General features: G+C 34.0%; 1 long non-coding RNA gene across 1 annotated transcript; it reads right to left on the reverse strand.

The window, feature by feature from the left end:
- Nucleotides 1-10,425: 10,425 nt before the first annotated feature.
- Nucleotides 10,426-12,866, reverse strand: LOC139851287 (uncharacterized). The gene is made up of 3 exons (XR_011760583.1): nt 12,784-12,866; nt 11,515-11,892; nt 10,426-10,658 (listed from the first exon to the last, which is right to left on the reverse strand). It is a non-coding gene; the product is annotated as an uncharacterized lncRNA (long non-coding RNA).
- Nucleotides 12,867-19,626: the final 6,760 nt, after the last annotated feature.

Below are 19,626 nucleotides of genomic sequence, written 5' to 3' on the forward strand. Positions count from 1 at the left end.
ATTGTTAGTGACTTTTCCGATGTATTTCCCGACGAATTGCCGGGTCTTCCACCTCATCGACCGGTTGAATTCCAAATCGATCTTATTCCGGGAGCCGCACCCGTAGCACGTGCACCATATAGATTTGCTCCATCCGAAATGCAAGAATTGCAAAGTCAAATCCAAGAACTACTTGATCGTGGTTTTATCCAACCTAGCCATTCACCATGGGGCGCTCCGATTTTGTTCGTTAAGAAGAAAGACGGATCCCTACAAATGTGCATTGATTTTCGTGAACTAAATAAATTGACGGTTAAGAACCGATATCCTCTTCCTCGCATCGATGACCTCTTTGATCAATTACAAGGGTCTTGTGTATATTAGAAAATCGATCTCCGTTCGGGTTATCATCAATTAAGGGTTAAGGGGGAAGATGTCTCCAAAACCACTTTCCGGACTCGTTATGGTAGTTATGAATTCCTTGTCATGCCATTTGGTCTTACTAATGCACCGGCGGTGTTCATGGATCTTATGAACCGCGTGTACAAACCGTATCTTGATAAATTCGTTATTGTGTTCATCGATGACATCTTGGTCTATTCTAAAAGCGAAGAAGAGCACGAACAACATCTTCGACTTGTGCTTAAACTCTTGAGACAAGAACGACTCTATGCCAAATTCTCCAAGTATGAATTTTGGTTGAAGGAAGTTCAATTTCTTGGTCATGTTGTAAGTGATCAAGGTATTAAAGTCGATCCATCAAAAATCGAAGCCATTAGTAAATGGGAGACTCCTACTAATCCTACTCACATTCGTCAATTCTTGGGTCTCACCGGATACTATCGTAGATTCATCAAAGATTTCTCTTTGGTCGCTCGTCCTCTAACCGCGTTAACTCATAAGGGAAGAAAATTCGTTTGGGCAACCGAACAAGAATCCGCATTTCAAATCTTGAAAACAAAGCTAACCACCGCTCCTATCTTGTCACTTCCCGAAGGCAACGATGATTTTGTTGTGTATTGCGACGCCTCGAAACATGGTTTTGGGTGTGTGTTGATGCAACGAACGAAAGTCATTTCTTATGCTTCTCGACAACTCAAAATTCATGAACGAAACTACACGACACATGATCTCGAACTCGGAGCCGTTGTCTTCTCACTTAAAATGTGGAGACACTATCTTTATGGAACCAAAAGTACCATCTTCACCGATCACAAAAGCCTCCAACACATCTTCGATCAAAAGCAACTAAACATGAGACAACGACGGTGGACTGAAACTTTAAACGACTATGATTGTGAGCTTCGTTACCATCCCGGGAAGGCAAACGTAGTAGTCGATGCCTTAAGTCGAAAGGAAAGAGCGGTGCCTCTTCGTGTCCGAGCTTTAAACATCACCATTCACACCAACCTCAATAGTCAAATTCGTGTAGCCCAAGACGAGGCTCTCAAGGACGAAAACATCTCTCTCGAACATTTGAACGTCCTCACCTCTCGATTCGAAGTTAAAGAAACCGGACTCCGATATTTCGTCGGAAGAATTTGGGTACCTAGTTATGGGGACTTGCGAAGCCTTATTTTAGACGAAGCCCATAAGTCACGATACTCGATTCACCCCGGTGCCAATAAGATGTACCACGACCTTAAAGAACAATATTGGTGGCCGAACATCAAAAGGGACGTAGCTACTTATGTTGCCAAGTGTTTGACATGTTCCAAAGTCAAAGCCGAACACCAAAGACCGTCAGGGTTACTTCAACAACCCGAAATCCCGCAATGGAAGTGGGAAAGAATAACAATGGATTTTATCACCAAGGTACCAAAGATGACGGGCGGTTATGATACTATTTGAGTTATTGTCGACCGTCTCACCAAATCCGCTCACTTTCTCGCTATGAAAGAAACTGAAAAAATGGAGAAACTTGCACAACTTTACATTAAGGAGATCGTAGCCCGACACGGTGTACCCTTATCGATTATCTCCGAACAAGATGGCCGATTTGTTTCTAGATTTTGGCGTACTTTACAAGAAGCGTTGGGAACGCGTTTAGACATGAGCACCGCATACCATCCGCAAACTGACGGACAAAGCGAACGCACAATTCAAACCTTGGAAGACATGTTACGAGCTTGCATTGTCGACTTTGGAAAAGCTTGGGATAAGCACTTGCCTCTCGCCGAATTCTCCTACAACAATAGTTATCACGCGAGTATTAACGCCGCACCATTTGAAGCTTTATATGGCCGAAAATATCGTTCTCCTCTTTGTTGGGCCGAAGTAGGCGACACACAAATCACCGGACCCGAACTCATTCATGAAACAACCGAGAAGATCGTTCAAATCCGAGATAGGCTTAGGACTGCCCGAAGTCGTCAAAAGAGCTATACCGACAAACGACGCAACGACCTTGAATTTCAAGTCGGTGACCGCGTAATGTTAAAAGTTGCACCTTGGAAAGGTGTAATCCGTTTTGGGAAACGCGGGAAGCTAAATCCGTGGTATATTGGTCCTTTCGAAATCTTGGAGCGTATTGGAACCGTTGCCTATCGTTTAGATCTACCACCTTAATTGAGCTCCGTTCATCCTACCTTCCATGTATCTAACTTGAAAAAGTGTCTTGCCGAACCCGATATCGTCATCCCTCTCGAGGAACTTACTATTGATGATAAACTTCATTTTGTGGAAGAATCGGTTGAAATTGTGGACACCTCCGTCAAGACGTTCAAACAAAGCCGAATCCCGATTGTCAAAGTTCGTTGGAATGCCAAAAGAGGACCCGAGTTTACTTGGGAAAGGCAAGATCAAATGCAAAAGAAATACCCTCACTTGTTCCCGGTTCCAGAAACGCAAGATCCCGAGGAAGAAACAACGACTACTACGCCTACTTAAATTTCGGGACGAAATTTCTTTTAAGGAGTAGGTAATGTAACATCCCGCATTTTTCCATTTACTTTTCTGTTATTTATTTAAAGTCCGTTATATGATTATAACATCCTTCATTAATACGCGTTTTAAAAATATCTCGTTTAGGTAATTCACGCAACCGCAACCGAAACCGAACTCGAGGGGCTAGTTTCGCCAAGGGAGCAAAGATGTGACTAGCTTTTGACTAGTCAACACCCACCTCCCCATTCTTTTCCATTTTCATTTTCATTTTCTTTTCATACTTCCACATTTTCTTTCAATTCTCCATTTCAAAGATTTATCATCTAAATCAAATCGATCAAGCTTCAATCCAAAAAAATTGCATATTTGGAATCCTTGCAACTTCCTCTTCGATTCCATACCGATTTCATTACATTTGGATAACTTTCTAAAATCACTAGATTTTGTGTTCTTGATGTTTTTAACTTATAAAGTTGTTTATTAGTGTCTATGGCTCAAGTCTAACATGAATATATGATTTATATGCTCGATCTCGTAGTTTTAGTGCAACTAGCATGAACATGAATAGTGTGTGTTTGATTTTGAGTTTTGGATGATTTAATGTTGTTGTTATGAAAGCTGATATCGCTACCTATGTAGGTAAGTGCTTAACTTGTGCTAAAGTCAAGGCGGAGCATCAGAAACTGCCAGGATTGCTGACACAGCCAGAGATTCCCCAATGGAAGTGGGAAAATATTACTATGGATTTTATCACGAAGTTACCCAAGACTGTGGGAGGTTATGATACGATTTGGGTTATCATTGATCGTCTCACAAAGTCAGCTCATTTTCTATCAATCAAGGAAACGGATAAGATGGAGAAGTTGGCACAGATCTATATAAAGGAAGTGATTTCCCGACATGAAGTGCCGATATCCATTATTTCCGACAGAGACAGTAGATTTACATCTAGATTCTAGCAAGCATTGCAAGAGGCAATGGGAACTCGTTTAGATATGAGTACAGCATATCACCCGCAAACCGATGGACAAAGCGAAAGAACCATCCAAACACTAGAAGACATGTTAAGGGCATGTGTTATTGATTTCGGAAATGGATGAGATAGACATCCACCATTAGTAGAATTCTCCTATAACAACAGTTATCACGCAAGTATAAAAGCAGCGCCTTTTGAAGCACTGTATGGCAGGAAGTGCAGATCACCCGTATGTTGGACTGAGTTAGGAGATAGTCAATTGACTGGTCCTTAGATCATACATGAAACAACCGAGAAGATCGCGCAGATACAAGAGAAACTGAAAACGGCGCGAAGTCGTCAAAAGAGTTACGCCGACGTTAGAAGGCGAGATTTAGAATTTCTGTTTGGAGATAAAGTTATGCTCAAGGTATCATCACCCTGGAAGGGTGTAGTGCATTTTGGTAAAAGAGGCAAGCTAAGTCCGAGATATATTGGACCATTTGAGATTGCCGAGAGAGTTGGACCGATAGCGTACAGGCTGAAACTACTGCAAGAACCAAACGAAATTCATGACACGTTTCATGTGTCAAACTTGAAGAAGAGCTTGACCGACGAGAATCTAATAATTCCTTTGGAAAATGTAACATCTCGCCTTTTTCCGTTTACTTTTCCGTTATTTATTTAAAGTCAGTTATATTATTATAACATCCTTCGTAAATACGCGTTTTAAAAATATCTCGTTTAGGTAATTCACGCAAACGCAACCGAACTCGAGGGACTAGTTTCGCCAAGGGAGCAAAGACGTGACTAGCTTTTGACTAGTCAACACCCACCTCCCCATTCTTTTCCATTTTCATTTTCATTTTCTTTTCATACTTCCACATTTTCTTTCAATTATCCATTTCAAAGATTTATCATCTAAATCAAATCGATCAAGCTTCAATCCAAACAAATTGCATATTTGAAATCCTTGCAACTTCTTCTTCGATTCCATACAGATTTCATTACATTTGGGTAACTTTCTAAAATCACTAGATTTTGTGTTCTTGATGTTTTTAACTTATAAAGTTGTTAGTTAGTGTCTATGGCTCAAGTCTAACATGAATATATGATTTATATGCTCGATCTCGTGGTTTTAGTGTAACTAGCATGAACATGAATAGTGTGTGTTTGATTTTGAGTTTTGGATGATTTAATGTTGTTGTTATGATAAAGTGCAAGTATTAAATGTGTTCCTAGTATCACTAGCTTCAATTTGATGTGTAGGTTGCTTTAGAAAACTTCATGAACTTGAATATTGATTTTGGTGAATTTGGGTTAGGGTTTGATGAATTTGAAATGGACTTTTGATGCTTTGAATGAAATGAAATGTTATTTGTAAGTGTTAGGTTGTATTGTATGCTTGATCACCTTCGAAACGGCATATCATTCATGTAAATTGGTTGCCGAATCATCGAATTTCATTTATGAACTTGAATGCATTTAATGAGGAGCTTTGAATATGATTTTGGTTGTTGTAAAAGTAAATGTGATTGATGAAATGTATTTAGTTGTTTTCCTTGTCAAAATACCTTTCCGATGATATAAGATACATGCTTTGGTTGTTTGCGGGTCGTAAATGGTGATTGTTTGAGGTTAGGTTCGTGCATAAAACTTAAAAACTGCCAGAATTCTCTGCACAGGTAATGGCGCGGCGCGCCATATGCCCGCGCGGCGCGCCAAAGTGGGCTGTCCAATTTGGTCAAATTATGAAAAATGTTTGCCATGCTACGGACCTCCGATTCACATGTAACTTGTTCTAACATGCTCATATATGATTAAAAACCTCAGAAAAATAATTCGGGACCCGACCCGAACGTGTTGACTTTTTCGTTGACTTTGACTGACCAAAGTTTGACTTTTTGTCAAACTTAACCAAATGTTTGTGCAATCGTTCTAACATGCTTTTATACTTGTATCTTGCATGAAACGTGACAATTTGACTCACATGCTTTTGTAATCGAGTCGTAACGAGCCATAGGACTAATTGAACGCTTTGACCGACCGTGTTTACCGATATTGATACAAACCTATTTGTTTAGGTCAAGACTAGCATTCGTTCTTGCACACGTTTACTTGTTGAAGTACTTTTACCTACGTGCACTCAAGGTGAGATCATAGTCCCACTTTTACTTTTTTTGAACTTACATTTGGGATGAGAAAACATAAACATTTATTTTACTAAGTGAACACAAGTACAGGAAAACAAACATTCTATATACGAGTTTAGAAAAAAATCCTCAATTCGATTATCATTAGTTACACTTGCCGGGTGTAAGCGAGAACTTATGTTGTATGGATCCATATGGGTTTGGCAAACCCTCATTCAAACGGTTCACTACCGTTTACGAATGAAATATATTTTCATGAAACAGTGTATGTTCTAACACTATTGTGATGGGGTTCTATGGAAGGAAAGTTAAGCATTGATAATTGGGTGCTCGTGAAACAAACTTTTGGAATGTATTACTATTATATCAATGTTACAAATCTTGTGGTTCATTTGTACTTACTTACTTACTTAAACCTATGATTTCACCAACGTTTTTCGTTGACAGATTTCTATGTTTTTCTCAGGTCCTTGAACGTTTTGTGATACATGCTTCCGCTCATTACTTTTGATACTTGCTTGGATGTCGAGTATACATGCACACGTGGAGCGTCTTTTGGCTACTTTTAAATTGTGTCGCATATGTTTCATTTGTACTTTAAACTTTGTTATGTAATTAGTTGTCGAACTACTTTGTAAACCTTGAAATATCCTTACTTTTGAAATAAATGCGACATACTTTTGGTCAAACGTTGTTTTAAAGACTTATGACCACGTAATGAGACCTAAGTAGACGGCGCCGTCAATGACGATTTTGTCGGGTCGCTACAGAAAAGATACAAGTTGATAGTAGATTTCATTTCATAGAGGAACCTATTAAAATTACGGACCGTAAGGTCAAACGTTAAAGCAGAGCAACATACCAATTGTTAAAGATTGGAGGAACGCCCGTAGAGAACCAGAATTCACGTGGGAGCGTGAAGATCAGACGCGACAAAAGTATCCGCAACTGTTTTCCGAGGAGACGGCTACGGCGGACGTGCACTAAAATTTCGGGACGAAATTTTTCATAACAGGTGGGTAATGTAACAACCCGACTTTTTCCGTTACTATCGTTACTTGTCCGTTAAATATTTAACGGTGATTACTTAGAACTTTATGTGTTTAATGGATTTAAATGCATACTTGATCCTAGTGGATTACTTGAGTTAATATGTTTATATTAATTGACGAACTTGTTATAATGACGAAGTACCTAGAAAACGTTACGATTAAGAATATCGCCTAGAAAGCTTTTCAGTTTACGGAACTCAGTTAAACGATAAAATAATTATTTTTGATAATTATTAACTTTAAGAAAAACATATTTAATTTATTATATATGTAATGAATTAAACTTGGTGGGATGCGTTTTAACGACCGGTTAACGTTCCGGGAACCCGGTACGGTTAACGACAACTAGAAACGAACCACACTTAGCGTACTAGCAAGCCAAAGCATAATGTAATTTAATTTTAATAATTATTATATATAATTATTATGTTTTAAAAGTACTTTCAATTTATTAGAATTTATATACATTAAAAACGCGAGAAATTGACGTTTAACGTTTCGGTTTGCGTTTTCGGTTAACGACACTTAAAGGCTCTTAACGGGATCCCATAGAAAATCATCTAGCAACATTTTAGAACCCATGGACTCCCTTTTACAGCCCTTTGGCTGAAATTCTTCACCCTCCATGGTCTATATGTTATTTTCGTGGCCCGTTAGTGTTAAAACCCAACTAGTTAAGCCCTTTAAGCCTTTTAATCCCTAAATAATAATAACAAAAGAAGGGGAACGACTTGTAGCTGCCACCATTTGTGATTTGCAGCCCCATCTTCATCATCTAGGTCGCCATCTTCATCTCCTTCAATCTCCATCAATTGCTTGCTCGTTTGCTTAATCGTTTACATAATCGTATTCCTCTCGTTCTCCTCTACACGTATCTACTTGAAATTTATGATTTAAAGGTATAAAACCATCAACCCTAATCTTTTTAGATCTGATTTTGATCAATTACATGGTGTACAAGAGTCTAGTACTCAATTGATTGCAATTATAGCCGTTGTTAGTCGTTAATTTGCGCGATTGTTGTATGTTGTGTGAACCACGAATTGATTGGTCATGAATCTGATTAATTGAGTTTATTTAATGATCATATAATTTATCTAGATGGATAGATCTCGAAAAATTAATAAATTTGGACTTTGGATTTTTATGATTTCGTTACCGGATGCTTAAGTTATGATTAATCGAAGTTTTCGTTCGGGTTTACATGATATACGAATTTTCTGAGTTGCATGATTTGTGTTTTAGTTTATAAAAAGTGTATTACTGTATTCCTTATGAAAATTTATGCAATTTGGACTTAAGATTTGCGTCAAAAGGTTTTGTAACGCTTCCGTTATGTCAAAACGAAGATTTGGTTCTTGAAGTGAGCTGAATCAGTTTTCAAAGTTACATAAAAATTGCTAGAGTGAACTAGGAGTTGATTGAGACTTTGATCTTCTGGAATATGTTAGTTTATATGTTACTTGACATATTTCATTTGTATGCGAACTTACGAAAATGTGAATTACCATGAGATATATGCTCGTCTATGTGATATGTCTATTTGATGAACAAAACTGGAAGGTCTGTAAAGATTGATTAAACTGTACGAATTGGCTAAATAGATGTCTTTGATTATTTTAACACTAATATTTTGGAATGTTTTGAGATGACACCATTTGGCCGTTCGTCAAAATCTATTTTCTATATTTTCTGAGAAATATTTCAAAACTGATGCGCATGCTGAAAATGATTTAGTAAACCGTAATTAGACCTCTTCTGACTTTTAATTATCGTATGAGGCTTTGGCCGGACTTTTTGGAATCGATTTTAAGTCTAGTTGTGATCTGGAGTTGTTCATAATTTTATGAGTTATGTGCTATGAGCTATAGTTGTATCTTTCTATGATATACGTTTTTCGGAGGCATGCTTTAAGATGCAAAAGTGCAATTTGCTTAACTATGACTTGTAAAGTGATATTTGACCTAGGTTTGACTTGTTGACCATGTTTGCATGACCTACTGAGATGTTTGACTTTAGTTGACCACTTTGACCGAGTTGACTTTTGGTTTGACTATGGGTTGACATTATAACCTATATGTGTATACTTAAGATGACCTATTTGACTAGGTTACATTGTTCGGTCGTTATTGTTCGACTACAGTACAATTTGCTAAGATATTTCAGTGCTTTTGCTAAGGTGAGTCTACAGTCCCTTTTTCAGCAACATTTTTGGGATGAGATACATGCTGCTTTTGAAACTATTTCTTAAACTGTTTTTACAACTATATTACATATTAGGCACGAGTAACTTACAAAGAATATACATATGAGTTCAGATCAAAAATCCCTTAGCTTGATTATATTAGTTACTTTGTAAGCTCGACTTATAGGGACGGTACCGTTAGGTTTGACAAACCTCGCCTAAAACATAACAGGCGTCTATTCTGTTGTTACTCGTACACTTGATCGGTGTAGCGCAATGATAGGGTAAACTAAAGACGTGGGCTCGGCCTACGCAAAGGTTAAAGCTTTATAATCAAGTGCTCATGATAAGTGTATATTATTACGAAGCTTTTCAGAAATCTCGTGGCCTAACTTACGATAAATGTTACTTAAACATGATGTTTACAAACTTGAAACTGGACATGGTAATGTCTACAAACAGATGAAACGAAAAGAACTTTTTGATGTCACTCACAGATGAAACTTGACATCTTACAAACAGTTTATTACTTAGCATTTGCTATATGCAACTTTTGAGATTAAACCTTAGCGGTTTATTCTAGATAAACGATTTTGAGAAATGATTTTCGACAAAAGATTTATGGAAACTGTTTTATGAAACATACGAGAACTATTTACTCAAACCTGTAGATTCACTCAACTTTATGTTGATCCGTTTTGCATGTTTTATCTCAGGTATTAGTTGCTTCCGCTGTAGAACACTGCTGTTATGTAGAAGTCAAGCCAAGCATTGGGACCAGAGTTAATAAGCCGTTAGTGGATTCTGACGGGGTATTACAATTGTGCTATGACCACTCCCTGCGTGCCCCGTCGTGAGCGCAAGTTGTCTGAGTCATCTATTTACAACATGGGGCTCTATATATGCGCCCATTGTAAGCCCCAAGTTGTGGGTGTGGTATGGGCAAGCCACATGTCAACACAACTACCATCAACTAATCAATGAATTTCTCTCTTTTTTGGGAGATGATTATCACACACTACTTTTTGATTCATGTACGCTTTTGTCTCATAAAATCACAGTTATGCTCCTAAGAAGGTAAACTTATATTATTATCATAAGTATAATTAAGGGTAAAATAAGTACTTAGGTGTATATAGATTAAAAAATGGTGTGTCAAGATTACCTCCTTTATTTTTTAATATATAACTATATTATATTATATTATTTTATTACTCTTTATTTAACTATCAATAACATCTAATCACATCTTACAACACTCCCCACAACACACCCTCACAACCACTGTTGCAAAAGATCCCGTCTCGAGCCGTTGTGACGCCCGTTGCGATAGTTTGGTGACTAGCTCGTCCCGTCTCGAAGAAAACCGTCTAATATGACAGTCAACGGTCAAAATTCGGGTCAAAGTTGAAAAGAACCACGTCAAAGTCTATCAAATTCGAAAATGCCTGAAAGTAGGTAAAATCAGTCAAATTTGTCGTATTTTAGTTTGAATCAAACTTCTCATTTTACTCATCTAAATCTTAAATAAATCCAGTAAAACTAACTTTAAATATAAGGACGAAATTGACACTTTTTTTTAGCATGGAAGGAGTAAGATATTGTTATTCTTTCTACTCTCTTCTCCATTATATTTAAATTGTATAATGATATTGGTCAATATAAATTAAATGAAACAAAAATAATGAGATTATCTATTTAATTAAAGCAAATGTTTGAACTACACATTTATAATTAATTTATAATCCATATAATTTGATTACATATTCATAATTAAGAGTTATCACAAATAAATAAAAATGATAAAATTAAATAAGGAAACTCGATATTTAAAAAGATATATCTAACCGAGTTTTTAAATTTAAATATAGAAACACTACCAGAAATTCAGTTTTTTACCACGAAGCTATTTGCGGTGACAAAAATGTCGCCGTAAAAGACCCGCTAAACGAAACTAGAACTTTCACCTTTTGACTTTTTGAATCAATGTTATATATTGTTGCAACGTTCCGTCACCGGAATAGACTCGATCTGTTGTGGTGTAAGCTTGAACATACAATTAAGGGATAAGATTAACATTCTCTTATTGAATTTTTTTAATACTCGTATATGTTGTATGTTTACTCACTTAAACATTTTTGTTAAAATAAATACTCCTATAAATAAACAATTTAAAATATTTAGAAAATATCAGCATAGTTATATATTTCAGCCATTCAAAAAAGAAAAAAATAATAATAACAAAGTTATATACTACTTCATGTTTCCAAGATAGAGCTTGAATTAGCTAGAAAATATGCTTACCGTACTTCTATATCTCCGTTGAAGAGGTGGCATGTTCACAATTGTTTGGTGCGAATCAGTTAGTAGCATTGGCTGAATGCTGATCCAGGTGCTCTTTTGATATTTCAATAACAGTTTCAAGGCATTGCACACACAAACACCAACTCCACCCCACTTTCGCTTGGACACAAGCTCTCTAACAATGGTAAAGCTAGGGAGCTCCCTTCAGTCCAAGCATAGTATAAGAAAGGATTAAATTTGTCTCCACATCATTCACGCATTCACAGTAGGCCAACCCAAACGTCATTTCTATTGTGTTTGAATGAATGAGTCAGAAGCAAATTCGTACCTTTTACCTACCTATGAGTGGACAGAAGGAACCTCCCTTTATGACATTTTCTAGCAAAACCAAATGGATTTACACAATATGTATCTTAAAACTCATTCCATATGACAAGTATTGTATTGTATAGTCTGAGTACATTATCAAATTGGTTACATTGTGTAACTATAAAGTTGAATCTCACATGTATGTATTTAACAATAGTTACTACAGTGCACCAATTATTTGATTTGAAAATTCCTGATAATCATTGATTGGTCATGGAATAACTAAAAAACAAATTTGACTAGATATTACAAGGTACCTAGATCATCAATAATAATTTAAATTGGGACACAGTATAAAACTTGAAATTAAATTAATATACACATATATTTATTAATTGAAACAATAAAAAAGAATTTCTTAATCTTAAGTTGAAGCAAATAATTACAAAAGAAAATAGATTTGCAAGCAATATAAATTTGCGTGGGAAAGAAATTTTTTTAGAGTATTAGGGATTAAAATTTAAAATTCAACATATTTTGGTAAATTAATAATTAAATGAGCAATAAATCTAGAAAATATTCCTTTTAATTGATAAACATTACTAATTCTTATGATATATTTCAAGTTCAATAAAAAAATAAGTGGTCCTAAACCAAGAACTTGTTTGAAGAAACCCTAACCCTAAACAATAATTAGAATAAAAATTCATTTCTTTTCTATTACAAAAGATAGATAAAAACACTGAATTTCAGTAATCTGGGCCATAACATATCATACCAAGTATAAATCACAAGAAAATCACAAGAAAATGGTGATAAATACGGAGTAATTAAACTAAACGAAATATTAAATATGTAAATAAATAAATAATTATATATGATCATCACGTAAGATCATGCAACATAAATCGTGTATATGTAGCTTAAAGAACAACAACTGGTGGGTTTAGTGAGCTGTACCTTCACTGAATCTTCTCTATGAAGCTTTATTTTTATGAAGATTCGTGAGCTAAAAAGAAAAGAAATAAGAAAAAAAAATTAAGAAAATTTAGAGTAAATGGAAGGAAATAATTAAAGAAGAATAAATGAACAAATATGGAAGCAGAAATTACGGAAGGGAAAACCTGGGTTTTATAGATGAGGAGGATGATAGATGATGGGTCGCTGTCCCTCATGAGAGTTTGGTTTATGTATTTTTTATTTACTCCAATTTAAAATAAAATTATAAAATTAATATTATAAAAATTGGAGGTGATTCTTCCACATCATTTTTTGATCTATGTATACTTAATTGCCTATTATACCCTTAATTGTACTTATAATAATAATATAAGTTCAACTCCTAGATTAATATAGATATAGATAGATTAATATAGAGGTATAATTGTAAATTTATGAGCCAATAATGTACATAGATCAAAAAATGGTGTGTGAGAAATCACCTCCCTATAAAAAAAATATATGCTGACACATGAAAAAAAAATATCTTTTACTAAGAGGGATAAAATTATTTCGGGAAAAGTATATGAAAATGTATTGAACTTTTACCAAATTCCTATTATATGCATTCAACTTTCAAATCTCCTATTCTATGCATTTAACTTTCTAAATTTTCATATTGTATGTATTTAACCTGTTATAATAGATAATCTTCTATTAAATATTTACATTTTAGTCCCTCATGTTTGCAAATTCTAATTTCATTGGTCCTTCATCATCATCTTTATCATCAATTCATCTTTTTGAAGCATAAACGATCAGATTAGTTGAACACGAATGCGTTGTACCATTTCCCTAAAGACGACTTCCAACCAATAAATGCGTAAATCACGAATGCGTTTTTCTTTTAAGACAAAAATATAGTTCAAAGTTAGTTTCATACACAAGTGTATAAGGTTAACAAAACAATCATGTTCCTGTTTTCAACATCATCAAAAATGTTACAACTCATGAGCATTACGCCTACAACTACTCGAACATTAGTGGAAATCAAAACATTTGGATCAGTCTTTTGTAACCAAAAGGCAACATACGCTAGAGTTTTTATCTGTTTCCAGAGGTTCATTGTTTGATAAATATATAACTGCTTCTTTCCGACAAGAGGTGACAAAATATCTTGATCTAATCTTACAAAATCCTAAGCAGGTGTCATGTTAACTCAAATTAAGTTAGTATGAACTCAAAAGCAGTGGCGATTTCAGGATTATCACTTCATGGGGTCCTGAAATTTTTTTCAATACCAAATATATTTGAATGATATTTAGTGATAGTTTACCTTTCAATAACTACAAATTCAAAAAATATATGTGGTCCGAGTAGTAAAATTTGGTAGTGTTCTATACACTTTAAAAGGAAAAACTATAAATTTGAAAAATATATGGGGTCATGTGGTTAAAATTGAACATCAAGGAAGCCTCATTTAAAAAAAAAAAAAAATCTTATAACTAGAACGGTAGGATTTATCTTGATGAAGATGATGGATGATGATGAAGGGACTAATGAAATTAGGATTTACAAACATGAGGGATCAATAATGTAAATTTCAAAAAATGAAATTGAGGTGACGTCAAAGATTACCTATTATAGCAGGTTAAATACATACAATAGGACATTCTAGAAAGTTAAATGCATACATGCATTTTCATATACTTTTTCCAAATTATTTCTTTACTGCATGCTCTTAAGGCTTATCTACAATTTTTAATTTTATTTTTGCTCAAAATAACGAAAACATATAATCAAATTAATGAAAAAGACGAACAAAAAATACAATCAAATCAAACGAAAGTCAAGGCTCAGATTCACTAAATGTACCATATTGGCATAATACTAAAGAAAAAGTCTAAGCTAAACAAAGAGCCTAAGTCTTATCTACATGTGTTATAACGAAATTTTTTTTTAAATAGGTGGGTTGTTTCAAAAGTCAAAGAGCAAGGGTCTCTTTAATTTCTATAAAATTTTTTTTTTTTGCGAAAAATGATAAACTTTTATAACCAAATAGGAGTTCATAAAAAAGATTAAATCCCAAAAACGTACAAACTCCAAAAACGTACAAACTCCAAAAACTAACGAGCTAAACAAACTACAACCTAACGAAAGCTCACGACAACAGCGAATAAGAACAAACAAAAATACAAACGAGCGTATGACAACTAAAACAAAGAGGGTAACCAATCTTCTTACAAAAGGAAGATTAGAAACCATCTACGACACAGTGACACCCAAAATGAACCTTTAGTAAATCGTGGTACGTCTTGAATATTAATGTTTCAAGAGGTCTACTTGGTGACTATAGTTTGAGGCCGAGAAATAAGGCAAGAGATGCTTCCATTTCGGGTTCTTTTAATCTTAAAGACCACATTGAAGACTTGGATTACGAGGAAGCAATTTAAAAACTTGTTTTCGAGAGTTAAAGAAGTCAAGAATGAGACGACCCGTCCTAATCCATCTGGACGAATACATTACATTGGTTACATCGCGAGGTACTTGACCTCTATATGATACATTTTACAAACATTGCATTCGTTTTTAAAAAACAAACTTTCTTTACATCGAAAGTTGACAGCATGCATACCATTTCATAATATATCAAACTATCAATGACTGAATAATAATCTTGTTGAACTCAACGACTCGAATGCAACGTCTTTTAAAATATGTCATGAATGACTCCAAGTAATATCTCTAAAATGAGCAAATGCACAGCGGAAGATTTCCTTAATACCTGAGAATAAACATGCTTTCAAGTATGAACCAAAAGGTTGGTGAGTTTATTAGTTTATCATAAACAATCATTTCCATTAATTTAATAGACCACAAGATTTTCGTTTCATTTCTCATAAACATCATGCATCTGCATAAAAATCATTCATATGGATTGAACACCTGGTAATCGACCTTAACAGGATGCATATAGAATATCCCCATCAATCCGGGACTCTCATCGGACATGATAAATCGAAGTACTAAAGCATCTGTAACTCGGATGAGGCTTGTTGGGCCAAATAGATCTATCTTTAGGATTCGCGTCAATTGGTGGCAATTATCATAAATGATAATGCTAAAAACGAACATATATTTCATAGCATTATCCTTCAAGAAAGACAAACTTTTAGTTGCAATTGTTCTATTTACAAGTGATACTCGTTTAAATAATAAAAGGTGAAGACAAAAGACAGATTCGACAATTTGAAGACGCAAACGACCAAAAAAGCTAAAAAGTACAAAATACAATCCAAGTGGTTCAATTTATTGATGAGAAATGTCTCAAAATTACAAGAGTACAAGCCGCAAAACGCAAAGTACAAGATATTAAATCGTGCGAAAGGACGTTCGAAAATCCGGAACTGAGACCTGAACCAACTATCAATGCGCGATGCAACGGACCTAAAATTACAAGACAACTATGCACAAGAATATAATATAATATATATATAATTATATAAAATTATATATATTATATTATATAATAAAATAACCTCAGCAGCCCACGTTTAAAACTCATTGTGTGCAGGAAAAGGTTGCCATACGATCGCATGGCCAGCCTACCTAAATCCCATGCGATCGCATGGCTTGCTGTAGCAGGTCAGGTCGTATAAATTGAAGCGTTTGGTCGACGAATTTTTACACCATCATCAATCATCAACTCTCTGTCTCTCATATATATTTATATTTTATAATTTTAATTTTAATTCTAAGTTAATGATAATAAGGTTATAGTGGCGAATGTTTTAAGTTTATAAGTCGAAATTCTGTCCGTGTAACACTACGCGATCAATACTCATTGTAAGTTATGTTCAACCTTTTTAAACTCGTAGCTAAGTTATTAGTATGCTTATTTAAGCCGAAGTAATCATGATGTTGGACTAAATATTAAAGACGGGGTTATTGGGCTTTGCACCATAATTGGGGTTTGGACAAAAGACCGACACTTGTGGAAATTGGACAATGGGCTATTAATGGGCTTTATATTTATTTAACTGAATGATAGTTCGTTAATTTAATATAGAGATTTACAATTTGAGGTAATTATAAATAACTACATACACTCGATCGGACACGATGGGCGGGATATTTATAAATACTAATAATCGTTCATTTAACCAGACACGGGAATGGATTAATAGTCAATGGACTCATTAAAACAGGGGTGGATTACATACAAGGACACTTGGTGTAATTGTTAATAAAGTATTAAAACCTTGGATTGCATACAGTCGATAACCTGGTGTAATCATTAACAATGTATTAAACCTTATTACAGTTTAAGTCCCCAATTAGTTGGAATATTTGACTTCGGGTATAAGGATAATTTGACGAGGACACTCGCACTTTATATTTATGACTGATGGACTGTTATGGACAAAAACAGATGGACATATCGAATAATCCAGGACAAAGGACAATTAACCCATGGTAATAAACTAAAATCAACACGTCGAACATCATGATTACAGAAGTTTAAATAAGCATAATTCCTTTATTTTATATCTCATCGCACTTTTATTTACTGTCATTTTATTTATTGCACTTTTAATTATAGTACTTTTAATTATCGCATTTTTATTTATCGTCATTTACTTTACGCTTTAAATTAAGTTGTATTTATTTTTAATATTTTACATTAGGTTTTAATTGTGACTTAAGACATAAAATCGACAAACCGGTCATTAAACGGTAAAACCCCCCTTTTATAATAATAATAATAATAATATTATTTATATATATTGATACAAATATAGTTTAAAATAAATATAGCGTTAGACTCAGCTAGTTCCCTGCAGAACGAACCGGACTTACTAAAAACTACACTACTCTACGATTAGGTACACTGCCTATAGTGTTGTAGCAAGGTTTAGGTATATTCCATTCAATAAATAAATAAATAACTTGTATAAAATTGTATCGTATTTAATAGTATTTCGCAATAAAAATATAACTATTTCGTATACACCTCGCATAACATCAAGTATTTTTGGCGCCGGTGCCGGGGAACTTCAACAACGCCGAAAGCGAAACGCTATTAAAAAAATATATATTAGTTTTTAAGCTATTTTTATAAAAATATAATTTTATATAAGTTTTAAAATACAAAAATATAAAAGAAAAATATATTTCTATTTAAATTAAAAAGTTTATATTTTTATTTTTATTTTGTTAAAAATTAAAACTAATAAGTATTTTTTTTAAAATATAAGTATTTTATTACATATTATTTTTATATATATATAAATTTAAAAATAAGAAAAAAAATAAATTAAAAGTAAACGGGCCTGGTACTGTAGCAGCCCATAATTTGACCTGGTATCCGTCCCCATGCGACCACATGGTAATCACACATTCAATCCATGCGATCGCATGGATTGATTTGACTGGTCAGGTACCTTAGCTGACAGAATTAGGGTTTAATTTAATTTAATTATTATTATTATTAACCCTAATTAGGTTTTAGTTATTTAATTAATTTTTAATTTTAAGATTTAATTTATATTTTGTAATATTAAGTTTTAATATAAATACTAATTATATAAATTAATACTTTTATAAAATAAAATATAAAAATAATATTTTTTTATAAAAATTGTATTTTTATAACTTTAAGTTTTATTTTTATATTTTCGTATCTTTTTAAGCGTTTATTCGTAAATTGTATATTTATCATTCGTAATTAGTTTAAATTTAGTTTTTGCCGTAGTTAATTTCTATTTCTAGATTCTTAGGCTTTGCCGTAAAATCCCTTAAGTGTTTTTTTTTCTTTAGATTAAGATTTAGGCGCTTTAGAATTCTTCGACGTCGCTTATCGCTTTAGTATTTAATATATTTTAGTGCCTTTTTAAGTTACTGCCGTTTTGGATATAGAATTCCTTTTAAGCTTTAATACCTTTAGACGTAAGTTTTAATTTTTAGTTTTTAGACTTTTAAGTTTCGACGTTTTTCTTTCTTATTTTTATTTTTCGACCTTTTATTTTTCGACGTTTTACGACGCACTCTTTTTCTGTCTTATTTATCGAAGCTCTAGTTCTTTAGGACATAGAATTTTCTTTATTTTCTTTAAACTTCGACGAAAAATTATTTTAAGCGGTTAAATTGATAGACATCCAAAATTTTCTGGTTCGTAGTAATAGTTGGATTTGTTAGTGGCGAGTTGTGGGCTTCCGATTTAAAGGGTCCTGGCTACCTGCTGCATCTATTGGCTATTCGAAATGTGGGCAAAATCAGAAAAGTCTATTAATTTGATAACTTATATAATTTTTATCTTTATAACTAATAAGATATTCAGTGAATGCACCGAGCAAAACGTTCACCACCTTTCATACGTTCACCATCTGTTACTCGATCAAGACATCTAGCCAACATTGTCGCCGTTGATTTTTCTTTAGAATCTTCATCTAGTCGACCAAGTACTCCGATTCAAATTTCTGATAATTCATTTTTTGAACCCGGCCTCACAATTGAGAATCCGGAGGATATTCAGGGACAATTCAGAGATCCTGAACCACTAATCATTCCTCCTGAACCATAAATCACTCATCCAGAGATTGTCGAGGAAGAAACCATTAAATCAGAATCCTCTAGTGATTCAGATTCAACAAATTCAATCATGGAAAATCTGGAACCTCTAAGTATGGAAGATCGAATGAGGGTGATAATGCTAAAAACGAACATATATTTCATAGCATTATTCCTCAAGAAAGACAAGCTTTTAGTTGCAATTGTCCTATTTACAAGTGATTCTCGTTTAAATAATAAAAAGATGAAGACAAAAGACAGATTCGACGAATTGAAGACGCAAACGACCAAAAA

This window comes from Rutidosis leptorrhynchoides, chromosome 6, assembly GCF_046630445.1.
Source record: "Rutidosis leptorrhynchoides isolate AG116_Rl617_1_P2 chromosome 6, CSIRO_AGI_Rlap_v1, whole genome shotgun sequence".
NCBI lineage: Eukaryota > Viridiplantae > Streptophyta > Magnoliopsida > Asterales > Asteraceae > Rutidosis > Rutidosis leptorrhynchoides.